Raw genomic sequence first — 17,530 nt, 5'->3', positions numbered from 1 at the left:
ACTTCGAAAAAAAAGAATAATAAAAAATTTAAAACAAACAAACAAACAAAAAAACATACAAGCCTAGGGCTTCCCTGGTGGCGCAGTGGTTGAGAGTCTGCCTGCTAATGCAGGGGACACGGGTTCGGGCCCTGGTCTGGGAAGGTCCCACATGCCGCGGAGCAGCTGGGCCCGTGAGCCACAACTGCTGAGCCTGCGCGTCTGGAGCCTGTGCCCCGCAACGGGAGGGGCCGCGATGGTGAAAGGCCCGCGCACCGCGATGAAGAGCGGTCCCCGCACCGCGATGAAGAGTGGCCCCCGCTTGCCGCAACTGGAGAAAGCCCTTGCACGAACCGAAGACCCAACACAGCCAAAGATAAATAAATAAATAAATAAATAAAGTAGCTATAAAACATACAAGCCTATCACCTTTGCCCAGAAGCAATTGAGTTTCAGGGCCCATTCCACCTTAGCCACAAATTTTGTCAATGATGATTGTGCTTAGTATCAATTAGCTTTTTCCATTTTTTTTTTCTTAAATAGCTGCTCATATTAGTTCCAAGACACTACTATAATCATTAATTACTTCTCAGCAGAGAAGACTCTCTCTTTCACTATCAAAGCATTTACAATTAGCAGGACCTTTGTCCTTTCCCAGTGTCAGCATCAGTAGCCTTAGAAGCACAGTTTGCCAAGAAACAAAAGGACTCTGCAAAAGGCAATGGGGAACAGTGAAGGGTAATAGAAGGAGGAAACAGTAGAGCCTCCGGTCCAGCATAACAACTGCATCCAGGTCCACCCAGAAATCCAGATTCTAATTGTACTCTTCCTGATCACCACCCCTCCTTTCTCACCCCTACACTAATCTCAAGCTCTGAGCTTTTTGTTTTGTTTTTTGTTTTTGTTTTGTTTATTTATTTATGGCTGTGTTGGGTCTTCGTTTCTGTGCGAGGGCTTTCTCTAGTTGTGGCAAGCGGGGGCCACTCTTCATCGCGGTGCGCAGGCCTCTCACTATCGTGGCCTCTCTTGCTGCGGAGCACAGGCTCCAGATGCGCAGGCTCAGTAATTGTGGCTCACAGGCCCAGACGCTCCGCGGCATGTGGGATCTTCCCAGACCAGGGCTCGAACCCGTGTCCCCTGCAGTGGCAGGCACATTCTCAACCACTGCGCCACCAGGGAAGCCCAAGCTCTGAGCTTTGATATCCTCACCTTATACTCTCTTCCAACCCACGCTCAGTCCCTGGGTCTCCCTGTTTCCTTGTTTCCTTTGATGGGATTCTATAAAACACAAAAATTAGCAATTAGAATGTATCCACCCAAGAGCCAAAGGATGGTTTTATTTGCAGAAAGCAGGTTACAGAAAGTTATTTAAAATTGATTGCGATGTCTAAATGCTGGGGAAATACTTGGCTATAACTGAACAGAACCTCCTTCTGTCCGTCATGCAGTTGAATAAATTGCAAAGTAAGAGCACAACCCATCATGATATATTTTAATCTGCTATTCACTACAAAACGATCTTGATGCTATAGAAGAAAGACTTTCTTCTAACAGAGAAGTCTGAAACCCTGTGGTCCTTTTAAACTATGACTCTATCTCTCATTTTTACCTTTTCTAAATTATGCAGCAATACAGGAAACTTCTTAATGATATAGGATAAAGAAAGGTTTGATAAAATGAAAACTTTTTGCATCATAGTAGTCATTTTAAGTTAGCTAAATATGTGCATGTTCAAGATCTGATTAGTAATGGATATTTTCAGTGTAGAATAAAACCTCATTAATTGGGACACCAGAGATGTTGAAATTCATCATTTGCCTTTAGCAGATGCCTTGAGGAAAAGACTGGTCTTTGGAGGACGAAGACAAGTGATCCTGGTGATCAAAGGGTGTGTGTTTAAGAGTAAGGACTTAGGGGGTTGAGATCAGGAAAGGGGGCTCAGCAGACTCAAATCAACTAGTGGCTGAAGTGCGCATGTTCCTGTCATAGAGTGAATAGGCATCGGACAGGCAGGGTCTGCAGGATGTTTACACAATGGTGGGTGGAAGGATTAGGCACTATAAAGACTGAGTTTAAGAACTGTGAACCCCAAAAGAGTGCTCCAGTACCAAGCGTTGGTGAAGCAAAGAGGGATCTGAGCTTGGCTGGTTAGCAGGGTATAGAGAATCACAGGTGTTACTGGAAGGGCGTGGGAATGAGTATGAACAATTTATAAAGATACAAACTTAAGCACTTTGAAACTCGTACCATATTTTTAATCTTTTTAGTTGACTGAAAATAATTTTGTGGGTCTAAGAAGAGTGGAGATTAAGTTCTGGGCCTGGAAGTAGAACTCAGGTCTGTGTGACTCCAAAACTCAAGCTTTTCACCACTATGTTATACTGCTGTTTGGTGCATAACCATGGTGTATGCCTGTGTGAGTGTGTGTGTGTGTGTGTGTGTGTGTATGCACACATGCACCGCTTTTATGTGCTTGATTTTCCTTTTAAAATAAAATAGTAACTAGGCTTCCCTAGTGGTGCAGTGGTTAAGAATCCACCTGCCAATGCAGGGGACACGGGTTTGATCCCTGGTCCGGGAAGATCCCGCATGCCGCGGAGCAACTAAGCCCGTGCGCCACGACTACTGAGCCTGTGCTCTAGAGCTCGTGAGCCATAGCTACTGAGCCCACGAGCCACAACTACTGAAGCCCGCACCCCTAGAGCCTGTGCTCCGCAACAAGAGAAGCCACCGCTATGAGAAGCCCATGCACCACAACGAAGAGTAGCCCCAGCTCGCCGCAACTAAAGAAAGCCCATGCGCAGCAACAAAGACCCAACGCAGCCATAAATAAATAAATAAATAAATAAATAAATAAATTTATCAAAAAAATAAAATAAAATAGGATCTAAATGCTGGAGAGGGTGTGGAGAAAAGGGAACCCTCCCACACTGTTGGTGTGAACGTAAATTGGTGCAGCCACTATGAAGAACAGTACGGAGGTTCCTTAAAAAACTAAAAATATAAGTACCATATGATCCAGCAATCCCACTCCTGGGCATATATCCGAGAAAACCGTAATCTGAAAGGATACATGCACCGCAGTGTTCATTGCAGGAGTGTTTACAATAGCCAAGACATGGAAGTAACCTAAATGTCCATTGACAAATGAATTGATAAAGAAGATGCAGTGTATGTCTACATATATATATATATATATATATATATATATACACACACACACACACACAATGGTCAGCCATAAAAAGAATGAAATAATGCCATTTGCAGCAACATGGATGGACCTAGAGATTATCATACTAAGTGAAGTTATTCAGACAGAGAAAAATATATCATATGATATCACTTATATGTGGAATCTAAAAAAATGGTACAAATGAACTTATTTACAAAACAGAAATAGAGTCACAGATATAGAAAGCAAAGTTATGGTCACCAGTGGGGAAAGGAGGGGAGGGATAAATTGGGAGATTGGGATTGATATTTACACACTACTTTATATAAAACAGATAACTAATAAGGACCTACTATATAGCACAGGGAACTCTACTCAATACCTGTAATGACCTATATGGGAAAACAATCTAAAAAGAGTGGATATATGTATATGTATAACTGAATCACTTTGCTGTACCGCAGAAACTAGCACAACATTGTAAATCAACTATACCCCAATAAAAAATTTTAAAAATAATAATCAAATAAAATAAGGTCATTCTTTCTTGTAACTCTTTTGTTCATGTAACACACTAGGCTTTGGAGAGCTCTGGTAACAATGGTTCCAGGGCCCCAACCCTAAGCCTAAGAAGCATATTTAAACAAAGGTCAATTCTCTCCATAAAGAATCATCCCAGAAGACCATACTAGAGCTACCAATGACTTGAGCCTTTAGTCTGTCAGATAGCAAGCCCAGAAGTTGAGATGAGGGGAAAGACAATGGTCCAACTTCTCTGTCTTTGTGAAAACAGCCAAATCATGGATACATTTGGGAACATTCATGACCACAGACTCACCAACTTTTTCTCATTTGGAATGTTTTTCTTATTTGGAATGGGGTATTATGTAGAAATAGCAGAAATATAATCTTCTCCACTGTCTTCTCAACTAGTGTTTCTACCTATTAGATAATCATATGTAACAGTAAACTTTAAAAAAATTACAACTTTGTTTATACAGTAAATAAATGTGTTTCCAAGATACACAGGAAGCAGATATATGAAGAAAGTGAATTTTTAAACTATCTTTTTTTCATTTTAAACCCAGCTATGGTTTCCTTGCTTGAACATGTTGTCCTCCATAATACTGTTTTATTTTTATATTTCACGTTTGGAGTTTGTGATTATATAAAGTACATCAGAGAGTGTATTTTATTAATATGGAGGCTGGTGAATCAGATCCAGGTCCTTAAGTTTTGTCCAGAGTTTTGCTCTGCATTTGCTCACTTTTTTCAGGGGAGCAAAATAGTCCTTCCCTCCAATTCCTCCACCATGTGGATGGAGTAATCACAACAAATTTGGGGGTCCCTGTGTGTTAGTAGGGTATAGATATTGTTGAAATGAACTGGAATTTTAAAAATGGCTTTAGAAAAATAAAAATAGAAAACATGCCTCTCAAGATCACAATTCCTATCTGGGATGCATTTTCACATCTCTAACATGAAGGATTTAGAATAAATGAGGACTAAGCCTCATTCCTTCCAGCTCTAAAGGTCTATGCTTCCATTGTTTCTAACAGACCTTGCGAACCTGCCAGAACAAAACCCAGCAAGCTCCAACTGCAGCCTCTGAGAGAACAAAGAGGCTCCTCTTCATTTCTTGGGCTCAGTAACTATTTCACTTCAGAATCTCATTTTAGCGGCTGCAAAACTGGGACCTGCCACTTTCATTTCAACCAGGATCACATGGATCAAAGTCAGAGAGAATCAGGCATTCTTATTCAGGATATACACCTGAAAATAAATTTTAAAACTAAAGCTAGGGAATATACTGATAGAAGAAAGTTCCCATGACAAAATAATTTTTTTAAAAAATATTTATTTATTTATTTGGCTGCACCAAGTCTTAGTTGTGGCGTGTGGGATCTAGTTCCCTGACTAGGGATCGAAGCTGGGCCCCCTGAACTGGCAGGCAGATTCTTAACCACTGCACCACCAGGGAAGTCCCCTGGAGCTTTTTTAAAGAAGAAAGTCTACTAGTAGATTAGACTCTAATGTTCCAAGAGAATCTTTGGCGTAGAAATAATTTACAATGCCCGTACTACTAGAAGAGTAGGTGATAAATGGGAGAGAAAACAGTTTGAAAATCTGTTTATTTATAAATAAAGATCTCCTAAAATAGCACACACAAAAGGAGAATTAGTTAAAATTTCATGTAATCACTTAAGGTATTTAAAGGCTCCGTTGTCTTCCTTCACTTAAGCCCACATACATTTCTAGATTTTTAAAAACTCAGAATAATTTATTCTGTATTTATTTTATCTGTATTAAATTATTACACAATGAAAATGTTTCCTGAAGATTCCATCAGCGACACAGTGTGTGCATGGCACACATGCCATAGTATAAATTGTTCTTAATCTAGGCTATCAAAAATAAATCGAATCCACAACCTAAGAACCAATCTGGAATCTCACTTCTTTATGGTGGAATTAGGTGTGTTTTAATTCCAGGTAATTGATTAGGTCTAATGATCAAAATAAAAAACTTCTAATTTGCCAGCAGTCAGTGTTATAACTGAGGTACACCACTGGAAGGTAGCACTGGAATTAAAGCATAGACGCGAATGTTAATTCACCCACGTTCTGCCTACTAGCCCCATTCTCCTCCTGAACTACACCCCCATGTACCTTTTGCATGCAGAGCTCTCTTTGAAGCTGTGAGAGCTTCATGCGTGGAAAATCAGGGGAATCAAAGCTGCCTTATACAAAAGCATATGCTTTGGAGTCCAGGGGATGCTGAAAAATACTACATATTAGTAGTCTCTTTCTGGGGAGCTCATCTGAGTATGAGACCCTCACGTTTTGCATTCCTTGCGCCTAGGGTGTTTAAATTGGTGGCCTCAATCCTACAGCACCAGGGTTTGTTTTCACACTTACTTAGTTCCCCTGGATTTTTTTTTTTTTAACCTACTTTGACAAAAAAAAAAAAAAAAAAGGGAGCAAAATAGGAAAAGAAGGCAGGGGCGGGGAAAGAATAAATCATTACGCAGCTCTCAACCTCCACAGGGAAACAGCAGTACAAACCCACAGATCCAGAATTGTCAAGCAATGGGGCTGTTTGTTTACAAGTCTTAGAATCAGTTATGTAACTAGATGAGTTAAGGAAATCAAGTGAGTGTTGGAAGGGGAGGGAAGACCAATACTTTCTGAATTAGTCAAAAGACTTGTCTCTGAAATAGATTCATAAAGACTTTCTATTTATTTATTTTTAGTTTCTTTATGAATTTCATTTTTGAGTTAATTGTACCAAAAATACAGTGTTTCTTTGCAGATAATGACCCCTCATTCTTGATCATTGATTTTGGATACTTGAAAGCACTTACCCACCATGGGGTTTGTTAAAGTGATAGCAAGCATTTATAAGGGAAATTGGAATAGCTTTTTTATCCACTGACCTGGAATTCCTCTGTCTGATTTAGCAGGAGGACGTATTATATGACCAATGGATTAATTCTAATTCCTCTCCACCCCTCACCCCGTAACTTCTTTTTTAAATTGGCTATTTGTTTTATTTTTTAAATTCTTCGACCATATAATATTTACAAAATGAAGACCTTTAAACCTATTTCTTTTTCTTATTAATTTATTAATTTATTTATTTTTGGCTGCATTGGGTCTTCGTTGCTGCGCGCGAGCTTTCTCTCGTTGCTGTGAGCGGGGGCTACTCTTTGTTGCTTTGTTGCGGTGCGCGGGCTTTTCCTTGCGGTGGTTTCTCTCTTGTTGCGGAGCACGGGCTTTAGGCACGCGGGCTTCAGTAGTTGTGGCGCGTGGGCTCAGTAGTTGTGCCTCGCAGGCTCTAGAGCGCAGGCTCAGTAGTTGTGGCGCATCGGCTTAGTTGCTCCGCGGCATGTGGGATCTTCCCGGACCAGGGATCGAACCCGTGTCCCCTGCATTGGCAGGCAGATTCTTAACCACTGCACCACCAGGGAAGTCCCAAACCTATTTCTATATAAATACATTTTGGGGGGAACTGAAACAGTGTAAAAATTTCAACTCTAAAGAGAAGTTAGAAAATCGAATGATTTAAATAAGTCATTATATTGGACTATAAATTTCATAAATAAGTTACTCCCAACAAAGCTCTTAAATAAAAAAGTTTTTATGATCTTTTAAATACCTGCATTTATATTTAATACTCTTTAAAAATATGATTTTTTTCCCCTGAAATCTTACAGCCAGGATTTAGTGCTATGAGTATAATTAATCAACTTCTAATAGCAGGTTAAATTCAAACTACTGAGGTTTCAGTCAGTGAGTTTATGGAACATTGTTTTCTTTCTCATCTAGCTAACTTGTCCTTCAAATTGAGTTGGTTTAGTGTTATATGTTACTCCCTGGGGAAAACCCTAGGGGAATTGTTGGAGAAGAATTATGTTTTTCACCAGGCAGACAAAAGCTGAATTCAGGCCCTCAGGGCATCTCCTCGGGGTGTTTTCTGCTAATGGTGCCAGAGCCCCGTGACCAGAAGGGAGCTGCACAGCTGAGGCGTGGTACCCAGAGGGCCGCTTAGCTGTTGTACCTGCCACAATAGACACTGAGAATAGGGATTAAGTCCAAGCCAATCTTTCAAGGTAATATATGGGGAATGGCTACTTTGTTTTCATTTAATTTGAGTCTTGGCATAGGGCAGGATATTTGGTGGCCTATGTCCTTCTACGTAAGTTAAAGGTAGGGCTGAGTTGATTCATTGTCTAGAGAAAAGAAGAGTGCAACCAACTACAATAAAAGACCTCTGCTCATGGGTAATCTTTCAATAAATATGTGTTCCCAGCCCAGGAGCATCACTGAGTCTCCCTAATTGGGGGTCTGATATTTACCAGCTTAGAACAGTGATGTGAGTTTGATAAAGGCTCTCCACCCATTTTACTGTGAGTGAATGTTAAACAGGAATATGAGTCAAAATGAAAGGACAAAGATGAATATCTACTTAAGACTGACTTCTCTCAATTGCTATTCAAATGCTTAGGTACTTCTGGACCTTAAGGCCATATCATTCCAATAATAGGCAATGAAGATGATTTATTCCATTTATGTGGAGGTAAATAAATTTTGTGCATATTTATACATTGTATAGGTTTTTAATCACTGTTTAAAGATAGTGATAGTGTGCCTACAACTGTTTAATTATCTTTATCTTGTCTTGCCTGCTGTCCAAAGACATAAGAAAATATATTATTATCATTTAAGTGATAATCACAATTATAATAATGCTTTACCAATAATGCCTTAATATAAATAATGAGCTTAACCTTTCAAAGCACTCTTAGGTATATGAGGTAATTTATACATTATTAGAGCTCATTATTCCTTATATACATTTTTCTGAGATGTGAAATGGCATCTTGTCTTCACAAGGTGAAGATGGGATGGGTTTTAGACATTTCAAAAACTAAGTATACTTCATTTCTATATGTGTATTATACTTCAGTACAAAGTTTAAAGACTTTGATAATATAACATGCATTTTGATTCGGTATAAGAAATTACTAAGACTGAGGGAACTAAGTCAATTCTCAAGAAAGGATATAAGTAGCTTTTTTTTTCCTCCAATAAAAATTTATAAAAGTGTCTTTTTTAAAGTGATAAACTGTCTATCCTTCAAAATAAGTTTTACCACATGATTTGGAGGTGCTCTTGGGCTCTCTGGGGATCGGATTGAAGTTCTGTTAGAATATCTTAGTTTAATTTTTAAGTTCAGAGAGACGATGGGGACAGAGAAGAAACGCATGTCTGTACAGAGCAGGGGAGCTTTTGGTATAACTTCTAGGAAGTGGCTGTTTGAGGTAGTGAAAAGAGCATGGACTGTCCAATTGTGCAGGTTTCAATCTCTGCTCTGTTATTTAAGCTCACCGAGCCTCGGTTTCCTCATCTCTAATATGAGAATGTGGCTTTGCAGAGTAGGTGCTCAATACCATTACCGCAGGCAGGAGACATCAACCAAACCACCCCTTGGATGTCCTTTAAATGCTAGACTTAAATCATCGTAAAATAGATGAACCAATTCCCTTTCAATAGTAAGTAGTTGAAAACATCCCCAAAGATGGCAGAATAAGCTATTAAAAAATGGGTTTTATAAAAAAAAAAAACCTTCTTCCTTTGGCTTTTATCAACTATAAATGAAAGCTACTCTATTCATAGTCTAAAGCTGAGGAAATAAGCTTTTGTAACATGCTAATATTTTCACCTCAGGAAAATAATTGTTCCTAGGAAAGACAAATGTTCCTACACTTAATCCTACTGTTTGAAGTATAAAGATTTGTTATATTTTTTGCCTGAATCGAAAAACCAAGGACGGTTTTAAAAACTTTAAGCAGTGATCAAGTGCCATATAATTCTGAGTTATGAATTACCTGAGGACATTAATGGAGCACGTTATAAATATTAATTAATTTTTACCAACCCCCTGTGGTAACAGCTTTATTACCCCTCCTCCCCTTTTAACAGGCAGGGAGACAAAGATTCCATGAGGCCAAATGACTTACCCTGGGGATATGTGGAAGAAGTTGCCCAGCCAGAAAAGGGAATCAGAGAAGGTCGGAATCAGAGCCCTGTGTGTTTACAACTTAAGAAGAGACTCGTTCCTTATATATAAAAAACATTTCTGCTTCTCTTTAGATTGATATAGTTGAGGGAGAGTGGTTTATGTGTCCTCCTGAGACTCTCAAAAATGTTAGCTATTTGTTTCCAGGACCTGCAATCACAAATCATGTGTTGGTAGTACTAACACTTCCAACTTTGAGATCTAAATTTACTTAGTAAATTTCAACTTGTTCCTATAAATGGATTAAAAATGGAATTGAATAAAAACAATAAAAATCAAAAGCAACAAAGAAAATAAAAGATCTTCTCCCTAAGCAGATAAGTGATTTACTTGTTTACTGTGGTTTTACTTTTACATTTTTGTCTCAACATTGTAACTTGTAAGGTAACCCACAGATTATTTTACAATCTCCTCTTCTGAGTGTTTAAAGGGCACTCAATAAAGACTTATTGGTTGAAACACAGATACCCCTCCCAGTTATAGATCAACCAGTGACTAGTATAGAAAGTTTTATAATTGATAACAGAGTGTATACACAGCTACTTATTCAAATATTCAATTAATAAAGCACATTTACTGGTTTAACCAAGTAATTTGTGATTAGAATGAGCCAGAATTAGCCATTATGACTTCAGCTCAGTTAACTTTGATAAATAAATACCTCGTGCGATTTCTTCTTCAAAAGCTAAAACTTTGACAACAGGAGTCTGATTTATGACTTTTTAAAAACAGAAAGAGATTGAATGTGTCAAGAGTCAGAAAAACATACATTGTCCAAATTTTGTTTTCCAAAAAATCACTTATCCTAGCCAAGAGTAAATAACAGAGGGTACTTGATCATCAGTATTGGGTACTATGAAAGATGGAAATCACCATCACTGGGTAGGTTTTTTTCCATAATAAACTGCAATATTGGTTTATGTTGCATCCATATAACTCTTTTCTGTTATACTTTTGGAGTTTCCATGTTCAAAATAACACCTGGAAATTGTTGACTATAATACAGAAAAATAGAATTGAATTTGGTCTTTTTTTTTCCTCCTCATTTATTGAATTTGGTCTTATGAGCTAGGATTCAGCGTCGAGGTACTGCAGCAAACTTCTGAAAATAAGCCTTGCAAATGTTTTCCACTAGAATATTTATGGATATAGTAATTTAAGCAGTTATTCCCTAGAGTAGATTATGACATGCCAGTAGCTGAAAGATGAGAATAAAACCTAAAGTGTCCAGTTGCAACTAGAGAGAGCCATAAAAAACCCACATTAAAAATATTTTTAAAAAGCACTTTTTTCTTTTTAGATTGGTACTAAGTTAAAAAGATCCACACATTTGGGAAATTGTCTTTATGACTTTTTCTCACAGACCGCTTTCTTTCCTGTTTGTGGGTTAAAATAAATAACTCCTGAGATTTTAATTTTAGTTTCTCAAACAAGACAAAACCAGTTGAACTGCTTTATATTGTCTCCTGAGCCAGGAATTGAGGTCAACCGTCATGAAAAAATAACCACAAGTTGACTTTTTGTGTTTTGTAGGTTAATACCAGCAAAGAAGGGGGTGAGTTGTTTATATCCTTAAAAATAATTTCAGAAGAAATGAAAGTCTTCAGCTCACTATTAATCATATTATTTCCGACTTTTTTTCCGGTGAAGAGTTTATAAATGCCAGTAAAGGCCTTCCTTTGTAGACGTTACTGAGTTTAAATACATGTGAAATGCCATCGCTTCGATAGATAGCTTCGTAGACAACGAGGTCAAAGCTGTTAACGTACATTTTAAGAGCCTTGGCCGATTGATGTTCTTACAACCGTCATATTTTAGAGGCCTTTCTAAATCATGAGTTACATGCAATAGAGTAAAGAACCTAAGAAAAAATTAGGCAAGATTGTTTCATTGAGCTGTCCCTTTCCCCTCTGGGGCCTATTAAGTACTACACAAACAAGTCTGCCTCTTATTTCGTCTTATTTGGCGTTGGTACACACCTCCAAGCGAGTGGAGCCAGCCCTCTAGAACTGGCTGTCTCCTCTTGAACAGTTTGTTATTCATATTTCAGTCGCTTTTTTTTTTTTTTTCATGCCGGTTTTTCATTTTATGACGTCAGAGTATCTGATACTGATCAAATCAATGGAGGTAGCCTAGGGTACAAGCATTTCAGAATAGGATGTTAATGCGGTAATGGGTATATCTCACTCACTGGCACAAGTTTTTTTTTGATGTTGGAGCAGATAAAAACTGTTCAGAAATGTCTCCTTGCCTCTCTCGCAGGGTTACAGTGGTTTACCAGGCCAAGAATTAAACAGAGAAGAAAGGAATCCATTTTTTTTTTTTTTTTTTTTTAATGAGGATCTTGAATCAGATGCGTATGTTTGATTGATTGATTGATTGATTGATTTTGGCTGTGTTGGGTCTTCGTTTCTGTGCGAGGGCTTTCTCCAGTTGTGGCAAGCGGGGGCCACTCTTCATCGCGATGCGCGGGCCTCTCACCGTCGCGGCCTCTCTCGTTGCGGAGCACAGGCTCCAGACGCGCAGGCTCAGCAGTTGTGGCTCACGGGCCCAGCCGCTCTGCGGCATGTGGGATCTTCCCAGACCAGGGCTCGAACCTGTGTCCCCTGCATTGGCAGGCAGACTCCCAACCACTGCGCCACCAGGGAAGCCCAGGAATCCATTTTTAAAGGCACATCCTTCAGATGACAGATGCAGAAGCCACATGTGTTGGCATTTCATTACTTAGAATCTTACTTGAGTATCAACATTTATCTGAACACAAAGGAGGACGGAGCCAAAGATCCAAACTGAGTTTAATTTGGCCTCACGTAATTCACGCTTGGGAAAAACTTAGGGGTACGGAGTCTTCTGCCCATTCACGTGAAGCACCCATTACCGTTAATAGGGATAACCACATTTGTTGAAAAGAGAACCTGTCCTTTAGAACTAGCTTAGACCTTAGGGACAGAAAGATGTCCCCAGCTAATAGCTGATGGGAATTGTACAGTCTCAAATTTGCTCCCTGCTGACCTGACATCCCTGAATTTGGAAGAGCAGAGTCAGGTTCACCCGGGGGTAGCAGAGAAGAAAACTGTTTTGAAACAAACAAAACAAAAAAGGTGATTATACTCTTCAGGCTTTTAAATTAAGTCACAGAAGTCCCTGCCTAATTATATCATGAAAACAAGCTCCAGCTCCAAGTTCCTAGGAAAGAGAAGGTAGTGGTAGATTTATTCTTGTTTACTCCTTTCAACCAACCACACTTGATAAGTTTTTCTTAAAATAGTGAAACTAGACTCATCTGATTAGATGAAATATTTCAATTTGGAAACCAAATGACATTTCATTTTCAAGGATTCATGGTAAGGGAAAACAGATGGGGAAAATAATCTTGAGCCACAGAAAATCACAAACCTTGAGTTATATCCCATCACTAACCTTCTTGACCCCAGATGTGAACAAGAGGCAAGCCAGTCCCTGAGGCAACACAGTATTAAAAAACTGTTGTGGGTGGAGCATATTGGGAGGTGCCGAGGGGAGACAAGAAGTAACGGAAAAGCATAGTTCTTACCTTTAAAAAGTGTATGACGAAGTCTAAATATTAGTACAAAGCATGTGGTTGTTTACATTCACTTTCTCGCCTTGACATTTTCTCTCCCCTTGGAGAGGATAATGAACTGCAGGGTCGGGAAGAGGAAGACTCGGGGTTCTCAGTAGTCTCTCAAATGGGGTGTAAACAGATCTCTGAACAATCAGAGCCCTTCACTAGCTTCAGAACAGGATAAGGATTAAGAAGACAAGCTTTGAAAATAGATGAACCTGAGTCTGTCGCTTGAAAGTTTCCAAGTCTCTGTTCCCATATCTGTAAAATGGAGCAATAATGCTCAACCACAGGGTGGTTGAGGAAATCAAATAAGATGAAATGTAATGGGGCTTCCCTGGTGGCGCAGTGGTTGAGAATCTGCCTGCCAATGCAGGGAACGCGGGTTCGAGCCCTGGTCTGGGAAAATCCCACATGCCGTGGAGCAACTAGACCCGTGAGCCACAGCTACTGAGCCTGCGCGTCTGGAGCCTGTGCTCCGCAACAAGAGAGGCCACGATAGTGAGAGGCCCGCGCACCACGATGAAGAGTGGCCCCCACTCGCCGCAACTAGAGAAAGCCCTCGCACAGAAACGAAGACCCAACACAGCCAAAAATAATAAATAAATAAATAAAAATTTTTTTAAAAAAGATGAAATGTATGAAATACTTAGCACAGGGTTTGGCAAATAGCAAGAACTCGAATGAATAGTAGTCTTTACGATTATTAATGATGGATAGTGGCTAATATTCACTTAATATCTAGTGTCCTTTGCATGGAATGTTCCTGACTCTGCCCTCTGGTATTTATCTGTGGCTCAACTGGCCACACAGGGAGTGTCAAGTACAACTCTGTAACCTTGGTGCCCTTCTTCTTGGGTTTTAGCCAGAGACCAACTCAGCACAATGCCCCTGTGGGAAGGATGGGGTGGGAGTTGGGGGTAAAGAGGTGAAAAATCATGCCAGGTGCAGTGGGGATTACGACCAGGAACATGCCTTAGCCAAGCGAGAGCCACTGCAGACACCTCTTGGCATTCCACCCTTTGGGACTGAGTAGCTTCTGTGTGCCAGGCTGGCCTCATTGGTGTCCTGAAGAGAGCACGTGAGTATTTTCACTGCTTCCTGCTAGGCTACGCTATCTTGGGGATTGGGAATCTTAGGCACGTGGTTTTGGAATGTAATATTGCTTTAGAACAAAGAACAAAACATTAGCTAGTTCAGACCAGTCCAGGATAGGAGAGGAGATAAGCCCTGCTGAAGAGCCCTGTTGAAATCACAAATGCTGTGTTATCGTGGGATGGAGAAAGAAGATAAGCGTAACATTTCTGTCTCCTGCCCACATCAATTGAGGTGATGGAAGATGTGACTGCCCAAGAGAATTAAGGGTAAGTGGATGGAAAGAAAGGCCTGGTTCTGGAATTAGGGAACCTTGGGTAATGAGGTTGCATCACAGAGAAGAGTTCGATTATTTTTATGCATCTGATTAAGATTTGACTTGGGAATATCATTGTATGGTGGAGATCTTGAGATGAACTGAATATATGTGAAGCAAACTGTGTACAACTTAGATTGATACGGAAAGAACTTTTTTTTTACTTGAAAATATTTTTATACCAATTAAATAGAAAATCGTCTTCTCACATCTAAAGAGGAATAAGAGGGAAGTCTGGGGCTTGGAGCCCTGAGCTCTAATAGTTGGTGCATTAATTTGTTTCACTCTTTGAAGTTAGGAAGTTAGACCCACATTCAGGTGTCATGGATGAGCCCAAGAAGCTTCAAGGTCGTCCAGGCTGTCCTGCCGCCGGTACCACCTAGTGGCAGCCAAGAACATGTGTAAGTATCTTTTAAAAAATTGCTGTAAAAAGTTACAAAAAGCATACATCAATAGAACTCATTGTTAAGAACAGTTTAAAAATGTGCAAGAATTCAGAGTAAGAACTCACTTTTAAGAACAGTTTAAAAATGCGCAAGAATTCAGAGTAAATTGTCAAGGGTCCTTCTGTTCCCTCTCCCAACCCCACTGCTCTTCCTTATTAATAGTAACCTGCCTTTGCTATGTATTTCCTCAAATCCCGACCTCTCTCTCTCTCTCCTTCTCCTTCTCTCTGTCTCTCTCCCAATCTGTCTGTCTCCCTGCACTTAGTTTTTAAAAACAGAAATGGAATCAAACTAAATATTATGGGGTGATTTTTTCCACTTCCCAGATATCTTTTTGAATTGAAGTAGAGTTGATTTACAATGTTTTGTTAATTTCTGCTGTACAGCAAAGTGACTCAGTTATACATATATATATGTACATTCTTCTTCATATTCTTTTCCATTATGGTTTATCTCAGGATATTGACTATAGTTCCCTGTGCTATACAGTGGGACCTTGTTGTCTGACTTACCAGATATCTTTAAACCTATTCCCTAGCACAGCAGAAACTATCACCAAAGGGCCCAGACATGACAATATGCTCACAAGCTCCGGTGTCAGGTTGGCTTTCAAATTCTGAGCTGGAGGAGTTATGTGAGCATTGAAAGTACCTTCCCTTGGATGAGCTTCTTGACTCAGAATGGCCATTATCACGTGCCCTGCTGAATGTGTACCAACCTCGTTCCCTGTCCTGAGCTCCAGCCCCTCTACCTCTTCATCCTGTGGCCTGGGCAAAGCCAAAGCTGCTCAGCATCTGTGCAAAGCGCCTCACAGTCAGGGCTGTGCCTCCTTCCTCCTCCACCATTCCCTGTGCTCCAGAATCCCTTCTTCTGGAGCGGATCATATGCCTTCACCTGTCACACCCCCTCTATGCCCCAGATGTGCTTTCTCTCATCCTCCTGAAGAGAATCGTTTGTCAAGATGCAGCTCAAATACCATCTACGAAGCCGCCTTCAACTCCTGCAGGCTCCTCCTCTATCCTTTCATGTATCTTGTATCCCCTTCCAGTAGAGCGTCTACCACATTTAATTATAACTATTTGGCGATGAGCAACTGGAATATTTATCGTAGTACCCTCACCATTTCCTGTCCCACAGAGTAGATGGCATATGAAGGTTTGTTGAACAAGTAAATGAACATTAAAGAAAGAGAAGGACTACAGTCAATAGACCTTAGGGCAGTGGTTTCTAAACTTCACTGCGATAAGGATCATGAAGGTGCTTGTTAAAATGCAGATGCTTTTTATTCTTATTGAAGTATAGCTGATTTACAATGTTGGGTTAATTTCTGCTGTACAGCAAAGTGATTCAGTTTTATATATACATATATATATACATTCTTTTTTAAAATATTCTTTTCCTTTATGGTTTATCATAGGATACTGAATATAGTTCTCTGTGCTAGGACCTTGCTGTTTATCCACTGCATACATAATATCTTACATCTGCTAACCCCAATCTCCTAGTCCATCCCTCCCCCGACCCCCTCCCCCTTGGTAACCACCGTGCAGATGCTTTGGAATTACTCTCAGAGAGTCCACCTAATTTGTCAGGTGTGAAAATGCAGAGCTCAGGAATCTACATTTTAACAAGCATCTGAAATCACTCCGATGGCCTGTGAGAGGCCCTTTGCAGATTATTAATGCAAAGCAAATAATCTGAAAAAAAAAGAAAAAGAAAAAGAAAAGAACCTTTGTTCCTGGAGATGGCAGACACTGGAGAATGTGCTTATGCCCATAAGGGATGCCTTGATGTAGTGGTTGTTGGCACTCCTGAGAATAAATGAATACTGGCCTAAGCTGAAGAAGACCAGGGTGCAGTGAACTCCGTGAAGACTCTCATGAAGCACCAGGCTCTATGTATACAAGGGCTGGACTCTTTCTTTTTCAGATCAATTGTCGTCAACTCCCATCTGTTTGTTTTGTTCCGAGAGTCACTATTTAGCCAGGCCCAAGCTGTTTTCATTAATATATTGCATTTCTGACAAGCCTCTCCTTGGATGTTCTCCAAGCATTTTAGCAGCTTTCAGCCTGTCTTCTCTCATTCCCTGAGGGAGGAACAAGTACAAGTTCACGCCAACGCATTCGAGAGGCATTGCTCAGAGCAGCTCCTGGGGCACCAGATGCAGGAGGGAGGGAAAGAGTGGGATAGCTCCCAGCCCCCTCTCCTCTGTTCCGTCTCCTTTCCCCACCCACCCTGCCAAATGCTCCCTGGTGTCTTCAGCAGGTGGCTCCTAGCCCTGCCTTCAAGTCTGCTCAGGCAATTTCCCTCCTGAGATAAATGAGCTCCGAAAAGATTCACAGGCTCTAGACTGT

Source organism: Balaenoptera acutorostrata, chromosome 12 (genome assembly GCF_949987535.1).
Source record: "Balaenoptera acutorostrata chromosome 12, mBalAcu1.1, whole genome shotgun sequence".
In the NCBI taxonomy this organism is placed as follows: Eukaryota; Metazoa; Chordata; class Mammalia; order Artiodactyla; family Balaenopteridae; genus Balaenoptera; species Balaenoptera acutorostrata.
The sequence above is the reverse complement of the archived record's forward strand: the minus strand, read 5'-3'. Positions refer to the sequence as shown.